At 41.9% G+C, this 8,784-nt stretch overlaps 1 pseudogene; it reads left to right on the top strand.

The window, feature by feature from the left end:
* Positions 1–408: 408 nt before the first annotated feature.
* LOC129557121 (uncharacterized) overlaps positions 409–8,784 on the top strand; it is a 114,345-nt pseudogene continuing 105,969 nt past the window's right edge.

The raw sequence follows: 8,784 nt of genomic DNA, 5'->3' as shown, positions 1-8,784 counted from the left end.
ATATAATGATAACTCAAAATGTATACATAACTCTAAAACATTTCACATAAATCTAATACATATATATTATGATACCATATGTGCTTACATATTTCTAAATATGAGCCAATCATAGTTTCTGAATGCTTATTTTAGAGGTTTTTATTGTTGTGATTAAAAAATGCACTTACCTGAAAAGTCAAAGAATTATATATTAGAATTTATTTTGGATAAAATATATTAGTAAAACAGAAGGTAAGCTGAAAAAAATGCATTTAAGATATTTCATAGACACATAAAACTTAAAGAGAGACAAAAAGAATGCAAGAGGAGATGACAGATACTGAAATCACAGAACACTGAAATACAACTGACAATAATCAAGAATAAGTTGCTGGAGGAGGAGCCTGGCTGGACCATATTGTTCGCATGGCGCTGGCTGAGGAGGGCGCACGGGGCGCTTCACTCCCCGGGTTCACCAGTCCCCTGTGCCCTGCGCTCTCCAGCGCGCCCCAAGACAACTGTGCACAGGAACCTGGAGCCGAAGGCCCCGTGATGGCCTCGGGACACAGCCACAGGGAACCGCTGCAAAGACACTGAGGGCCCCTCCCTAGTGGCACGCAGCTTCCTCCGAGGGCCCCCCCAACCCATGGGATGGGGGGTGGAGGGTCTGCGCTGAGGGTCTGCCCTGAGGGTCTGCATCAACCACCGCGGGGTCATCAACTGGCTTAGCCTGAGCCCCGACGGACAGCGCCTACTGACGGGCAGCGAGGACTGCACGGCCCGGCTCTGGAGCACCGCGTATGTCAGGTGCTGCACCCTGCTGCAAGGACACGAGAGCTACATGACCTTCTGCCAGTTGGAGGACGAGGCTGCCTTCACCTGCAGCGCTGACTGCACCATCAGGAAGTGGGATGTGCTGACCGGGCAGTGTCTGCAGGTGTTCCAGGGACACACGTCCATCGTGAACAGGATCCTGGTCCGACAACCAGCTCTTCAGCAGCTCCTACGACCAGATGGCCAGCGCCTGGAGCGTGGACAGGGGGCAGGTGGCCAGGGAGTTTTGGGGTCACCGCAACTGTGCTGACCCTGGCCTATGCTGGGGCCCCCTGCGTGGAGGAGGCCGTGGCCGGGGGCCTACTGGTGACAGGCAGCACGGACAGCACAGTCAAGGTGTGGCAGGTGGCCAGCGGCTGCTGCCATCAGACGCTGCAGGGCCACACGGGCACTGTGCTCTGCCTGGTACTGGACGTGCTGGGCCACACGGCTTTCACGGGCAGCAAGGATGCCACCGTCGGCACGGATGCCACCGTCTGCACCTGGGACATCCTGAGTGGCCAGCAGCTGCACGTGTTCCAGGAGCACCAGGGCTCCATCATCTGTCTGGAGGTGGTCATCATCTGCCTGACTGCTGGTCACCCATCCCGCACTTTCCCTGGGTCATGCTCCGAGCTGCAGCCTCACTTTGTGTACCAGTCAGCTCAGGCTGTAACCACAGATGGGGCAGCTGGAACAACAGAGACTGGTTGGGTCACCGCTCTGGAGGCTGGAAGACCAAGAGCAGGGTGTGGGCAGGGTTGGTTTCTTCCGAGGCCTCTCTCCTCTGCTTGTAGATGGCCCTTCTGTATCCTCATGTGGTCTTCCCTCTGCATTTGCATTTCCTCTTCTTGTAAGGACACTAGTCACACTGGATGAGGTTCCACCCTAGTGCCCGCATTTTAGCTTAATTACCTCTTTTAAAGTTGTTGTTGCTCAGTCGCTCAGTCCTATCTGACTCTTTGTGACCCCATGGACTGCAGCATGCCAGGCTTCCCTGTCCCTCACCATATCCCAGAGCTGGCTGAAACTCTTGTCCATCGAGTCTGTGATGCTATCCAACCATCTCATCCTCTGTCGTCCCTTCTCCTCCTGCCTTCAGTTTTTCTCAGCATCAGGGTCTTTTCCAATGAGATGGCTCTTCGCATCAGGTGGCCAAAGTATTGGAGTTTCAGCATCAGTCCTTCCAATAAATGTTCAGGGTACTTTTTTTTTATTCTTACATCTATCTTGGCCATGCCCCATAACGTGTGGGATTCTAGTTCCCCAATCAGAGATCAAACTTGCGTCTCCTGCAGTGGAAGCATGAAGCCTCAACCACTGGAACATCAGCAGGTCCTAATTGCCTCTTTAAAGACCTGTTTCCAAATATGTCACATTCACAGGAACAGGGTGAAGGCTGTTGTCCACACATGAATTTTTGTTTCCTTCCTTGTGAGATGAGGATCAAGTCTACCCACAAACTGTGGTCTCTGCCTGCATGCTCAGTCACTTCAGTCATGTCCGACTTTGCGACCCCATGGACTGTAGCCCACCAGGCTCCCCTATCCATGGGATTCTCCAGGAAAGAGTACTGGAGTGGGTTGCAACACCCTTCTCCAGGGGATCTTCCTGGCCTGGGGCTTGAACTTGCGTCTGCCTGTGGCTCCTGCATTGCAGGGGTATTCTTTGCCCACTGAGCCACCTGGGAAGCCCAACTGTGGTCCATAATTCCTAAATTCAGAAGTTCTCAAAAGAAATGAAGTTTTTTCCTTAGACATGGCGTCAAAATTCATTTGGCAGCAAAGCCTGACCTGAACAGACATGAGTGAGGCTGGTGGTAGGTCAGCTTATCCCACTTCCAGGGAATACACACCTATACTTTGCTGTGGAAACACGAAGGTGTTCCTCGAATCCAAGAGATCCCGAAACACCTCGGGCCCCGTGTTCTGGATCAGGGATCCCGGACTTGGAGCTGTGCCTCCCCTGGGCGCTCGTGAGGATTTCCTGAGTCAACTCAGACATGGGGCCTGCTTTGGAGCTTGTTCTTGACACCCATCAGCCCGTGATACTTGCTCTGAAGCCTCTGGGGATGTGCTGGCCACACTTAGCAAGCGTGTCTGCTGGATGTGGCCTCTCCCTCTGCTGAGATATCAGGGTCTGGGTGATCCTGGTCCCAGTTGTGGCCATGGCCTCTCCCCTTCTCCAGGCTGGTTCCCACCTGAGATGAGCAGGTTGGGGTTCAGGGCTTGGTGACACTGAGGCTCTAAGAGCCACCAGGGCAGCGTTCAGGGTGCCCTCGAGGTGTCAGGAAGCAGCGTGCAGCCGTCCCCTGGAAAGTCGGGCCAGGAGGCCTGTTTTGGGGTTCTGGGGTGAAAGGTAGCCCTGGGACCCCAGGACCAGTGGAGTAGAGAAGGTCTCCACTCTGCTTGGACAGAATGACCTCTGACCCTGGTGAACCTCAGAGTAACCAAGTGACTTTGATTGTATTAATACAAACAGTGTCTTTCTAACTCAAACTGTGCTTGAGGAAGACCATGGTGATGAGGACCTGGGTACTGAGCTGAGAGATGGCTGCCTGGTATATATTTTTTTAATTAAAAAAATTTTTTTATTGAAAAAAAAAAGAATAAGTTGCTGATTACAATTCATTTTTTTACACCTTTTTACAAAAGAATTTGAAAAGGAAATATAAAATTAAAGAAAACTTTTCAGAACTCCACAAAAGCATTGAGATTGAATTCACAATGACCTCAATAAATTTGCCAAAGAAAAAGTCTTATACTTCAAGAAAAGGGAGACATTATTTTGATGTAAGAGATCAAAAGCAAAAATCTTTCAAAGAAAGCAAATATTGTCTCCAGGCTCTCTGCTGTGACACTGAGCATCAGAAGGTAACAGAGAAAAAACTTCAGTCTTACCAAAAAGGTGTAATCTAAGAACTCTGCTTTACCCAAGACAGTTTTCATTTATTATATGAAGATAATAGAAAAAAAGTTTTAGACCTGTGAACTTTTATAAAATTTACCACAAAGATACCCATTTTATTCTGTAGAGGCTGAGAAAATAACTTAAGAAATAAAGAGACGAATTCCTGCACAAGGAAGTTGGTTACTATACACAAAGATCAGGAAATAACTGTTTATGTTAAAATTTAAGAACAAATAAGCATTTGTTAGCTTGAAGTAGATATGTAGTTATAAATATATTTAGCTTCAGCATTAGAACTAGAAAAATGTTTCTGAACATTATGTCTGCTGTGAGGGGAAAGAAGCATACAGAAAGACATTCATCCCTTACATGAAATGATAAGAAGGAAAGAAAAATTATAATAGGGATACATAATATTCCCTATTAATTAGTTATAATTTTAAATTCAGAAATCTAATGAAATAAAAGATTACCCTTATCAGTTGACAAAATACAAATGTAACAAAAAAATCAACAATTTACTGATGTCATTTAGTGCAGAAATGGAAAGATATGTCAATGTAGCAATGTTAATATATTATTAGGCTAAAACATTTAAATTGCTGTTCACTCAAAATTCAATGAAAAGAGAACATTTAACATCTCTCTCAATAAGATGATTTCAAAAAATAGAAGAGTTTCTTTAGAAATAGCCACATAACCCCAAACCAACAATTTAATAATGGAAAAATGATGGTGATAACCCCTTTCAACTTAGTAACAAAAAGGGATATCTACTGCTATCAATATTGTTTAACATTAGAGATGCTCTTGATAATTCAAAAGCAAGAATGGATAGGGATATTGTCATAGAAATTAATGCTATTATTTCTAGATAACACTTCATGCATTGGAAAGAATCAGCTAAATCTCTATAAGTTGTGATAAAAAAAAAGTCAATCATGAAACCTGGTAAACAATACACAATTCAACATTTATGCACCTTAGTAAAGACCATTGCCGCCGCTGCTGCTAAGTCGCTTCAGTCGTGCCCGACTCTGTGCGACCCCATAGACGGCAGCCCACCAGGCTCTGCCGTTCCTGGGATTCTCCAGGCAAGAACACTGGAGTGGGTTGCCATTTCCTTCTCCATTGCATGCAAGTGAAAAGTGAAAGTGAAGTCTCTCAGCCGTGTTCGACTCTTCATGACACCATGGACTACTTGATTCAATTTTAATTGACTCACACTCTCCCCTCACAACTTTTTAAAACCTATAATGATTAATACAAAAAAGAATAAACTCGAAATTGTCTTGTACCGTTCTGTGGCCAAAAAACCAAATTTCTCAAGTATGGAGGACTTTTAGGGCAGCAAAACTATTCTGTGCTACTACAATGGTAGATACCTATCATTATACATTTACTAAAACCCACAGAATGTACAACACCAAAAGTGAACCCAAATGTCTACTACAAACTCTGAGTGATACTGTGTCAATACAGGTTTACTGACTGTCATAAAGATACCACTGTGGTGTAGGATGTCCATTGTGGGGATGTTGTGCATGCATAAAGATAGGGGATATATGCAATATCTCTGTACTTTCCAACAATTGTACAAATGAAAGCACTATCAAAAAAGTAAGTTTGCATGATGGTAAAATCTTAGCCATCCTTCCTACTAGCAGCAACAAAATTCTTCTGATTCACACTCCCCCTCCCCCAAAAAAGGAGCTGTTAATAAAATTTTAAGTTTTAGACAAAGGTGTGAATAAATTAAAATGAAAATATGTAAAATGGATGTGGATCTCTCAATTAATGCTGTGTATATTTATATATGTGTATATATATATATATATATATTAATGCACAGGCTTAACACAATTCCAACTATTACTAACAACAATATACTCAGTCTAAATACAATAAACTAATTTCTACACAATTCCAAATAGTAAATATTATATGAATATAATATATACATAGGTTTAGCATGATTCCAAACACAATAAAAATACAGTTTTTGAAAGTATGATTACTGATTGAAAAAACGCTGAAGAAATTAATGAGTGATACTTAAAATATAACAGTATTTATTAGGCTGTTGTTGTTGCTACTATTGCAAATATGGTGCTTTCTATGACTTGTTGAATGATGGAATTTTTGTTTTACTCCTCCAAATATCTAATGAGGATGGTTTATGATGGCCCTTTTTTCAAATTATGTGAGAAAAATGGTGCTCAGGAAACAATATTTTGCCTGAATTTACACAGAGAAAATGATAGACTCAAGACTTGAATGTAGACAGACACTACTGTTCTGCTCAATCATTTGAAAACAAAAAAATAAATCCTCTCAGGAAACAATGCTCCTGATATTGTGGGCCTTTCACTAAAGCAGAAAATTAGATATGCAAAATAGAATGCAGAATATACAGTTTCAAATTTCAGACACCTGAAGATCACAAATAAAATTTTTAAAAATGGGTAAAGTGAGAGTTTCAAAACAGGGGGCAATTATTAATAGACAGTTTTGTGACAATTACACAGCAATTCAGGGGAAAGGAGAAATTAGAACCACAACTCACACATTGCTTTAAAATAACTTTCCTGTTGAACATCAAACTTATACCACATATCAGTTATGAATATACAATAGAGATACTGAATGCGCTATATTTCCAGATACCCTAAGAATGGCAGTGCCAGTCTGCCACACAGAGGTTAACTTTGTGACCTATCCACTCTGGCCAGTAACCAGACATTACCCATCTGTCCTCAATCAGAACACATGGTCAACTGCTCTGATGCCTGCCAGGCGTAAGCACCATGAGGAGATGCAAGTAAAGGTTTTAAGCTATTGTACAATCCTAATACTACCAATAGTATGGCTGGGAGAAACATCAACAACCTCAGATAGGTAGATCATACCACTCTAATGGCAGGAAGTGAAGAGGAACTAAAGATCGTCTTGATGAGGGTGAAAGAGGAGAGTGCAAAATCTGGCTTAAAGCTCAACATTCAAAAAACGAAGATCATGGCATTCAGTCCCATCACTTTAGGGAAAATAGAAGGGGAAAAGTTCAAAGCAATGACAGATTTTCTCTTCTTAGGATCCAAAATTGCTGTGGATGGTGACTGCAGCCATGAAATTAGAAGACGCTTGCTCCTTCAAAGGAAGGCTATGGCAAACCTAGACAGAATATTAAAAAAAAGCAGAGACATTACTCTGCCAACAAAGATCCAGTTACTCAAAGCTGTGGTTTTTCCCATAGTCATGTATGGATGTGAGAGTTGGACCATAAAGAAGGCTGAACCCTGAAGAATTGATGTTTTTGAACTATGGTGCTGGAGAACACTCGAGAATCCCTTGGACAGTAAGGAGATCAAACCAGTCAATCCAAAAAGAAATTAATCCTGAATATTCATTTGACGGACTGATACTAAAGCTGAAGCACCAATATTTTGGCCACCTGATGCAAAGAACTGACTCATTGGAAAAGACTCTGATGCTCGGAAAGATTGAAGGCAAAAGGAGAAAAGGGTGGCAGAGGACGAGATGGTTGGATGGCATCACCGGTTCAACGGACATGAATCTGAGCAAATTCTGGGAGATGGTGAGGGACAGGACAGCCTGGAGTGCTGCAGTCCATGGGGTAGCAAAGAGTCGGACAAGACTTAGTGACTGAACAACAACCACAGTGCTATCAGTACATGGTTAGAGAAATGCTAGAATTTCAGTAGCACAGAGGCAGATTGAAAACTACTAAGATGCTACTCTTAGTAGCTGTGGGATGTGAGAATGAACAACTGCAAAAAGGCAATAACATCGACAGATTTACTGTACTGTTTCAACAATTAGAAACAATTTGCATGTAAAACACCTGCATAATTCTTGGAGCATCACTTAATAAGTTGTTTTTTTCACGCTTTTATTATTAATATGTTGATAATGAAAGTCATTGGGAAGCTCTAAAAAGGAGAGAAAGCATTTTTAGAGACACTGTCATTGATTGTCGATATAAAAGAGAGATGATGAGCAAGATGTGGTAGGAGTAGAAAATTCTGCCAAAGGAACCTAAGCATATTTCTCTTCTTTACAAAGTATGCAAACATAATTGCTGCCCAGATATACTATCAGTCCCCTGCCTTTCAGGGACTCTGTTCCCAAACATACTTACCTTCTCAGGCCTTCCTACTGGGAACACCCAAGAACAGAGGCTTTGTGTCAATCTCCTTTCATGAGTCAACTTTACCTTCAAGACTCTAATCTTTACCTCAACAGTTTCTACATACACTCAGCATCCTTTTCATATTACCAGTACTCCAAATAAATCACAAATTTTAATAAAATCCACACCCTTTCACTTGACACGTAGGAAAAATATGTGCCTATAAATATATTTCCTATACAGAAAATGAAAGGAAAAATAGAAAAAAGTAGAAATTCATGTGTGTATATATGTGTGGAGATAAAAGAGGGAGAGTTATCATTAGAAATGATCATCAATTACATAAATATGTGAACATGTGTGTGTGTTCAGTCATGTGTGACTCTTTGTGACTCCATGGACTATAGCCTGCCAGGCTCCTCTGTCCATGGGATTCCCCAGGCAAAAATACTGAGAGTGGGCTGCCATTTCCTTCTCCAGGGGATCTTCCCAACTCAGGGATCAAATCCACGTCTCTTTTGTCTCCTATTTTGGCAAGCAGATTCTTTACCACTAGCACCACATGGGAAGCCCATAATATGTGAATGTATGACAAGAATATCAATCCTTTAAAAATTGAATAATATATTTATGGGCACACAATAAAATAAACAAAACTGTTAAAACACATTTTAACCAAGAATGAGGAACACGTGGAGGAGAAGGAGGGAAGGAAAGAAACAACAACAACAGAAAAAAAACTATGGAGCAGATGTTTATTCAAAGCAGAGAAATGTAAACTAAAAACAAATTTCATTTATTTTTGCAAACATAAAATAAGCCAAGGCTGAAGATACTATATTAAAGCTGAATTCTTGGATGGTATATCTATCTGTATAATATTTTAAAAAGCAAATAATATAAGTAATATGTTAAAAAGAATCCACGAA

Source organism: Moschus berezovskii, chromosome 7, assembly GCF_049115385.1.
Source record: "Moschus berezovskii isolate FMDL1 chromosome 7, NW_MosBer_1.0, whole genome shotgun sequence".
Lineage (NCBI taxonomy): Eukaryota > Metazoa > Chordata > Mammalia > Artiodactyla > Moschidae > Moschus > Moschus berezovskii.
The sequence above is the reverse complement of the archived record's forward strand: the minus strand, read 5'-3'. Positions and strand labels throughout refer to the sequence as shown.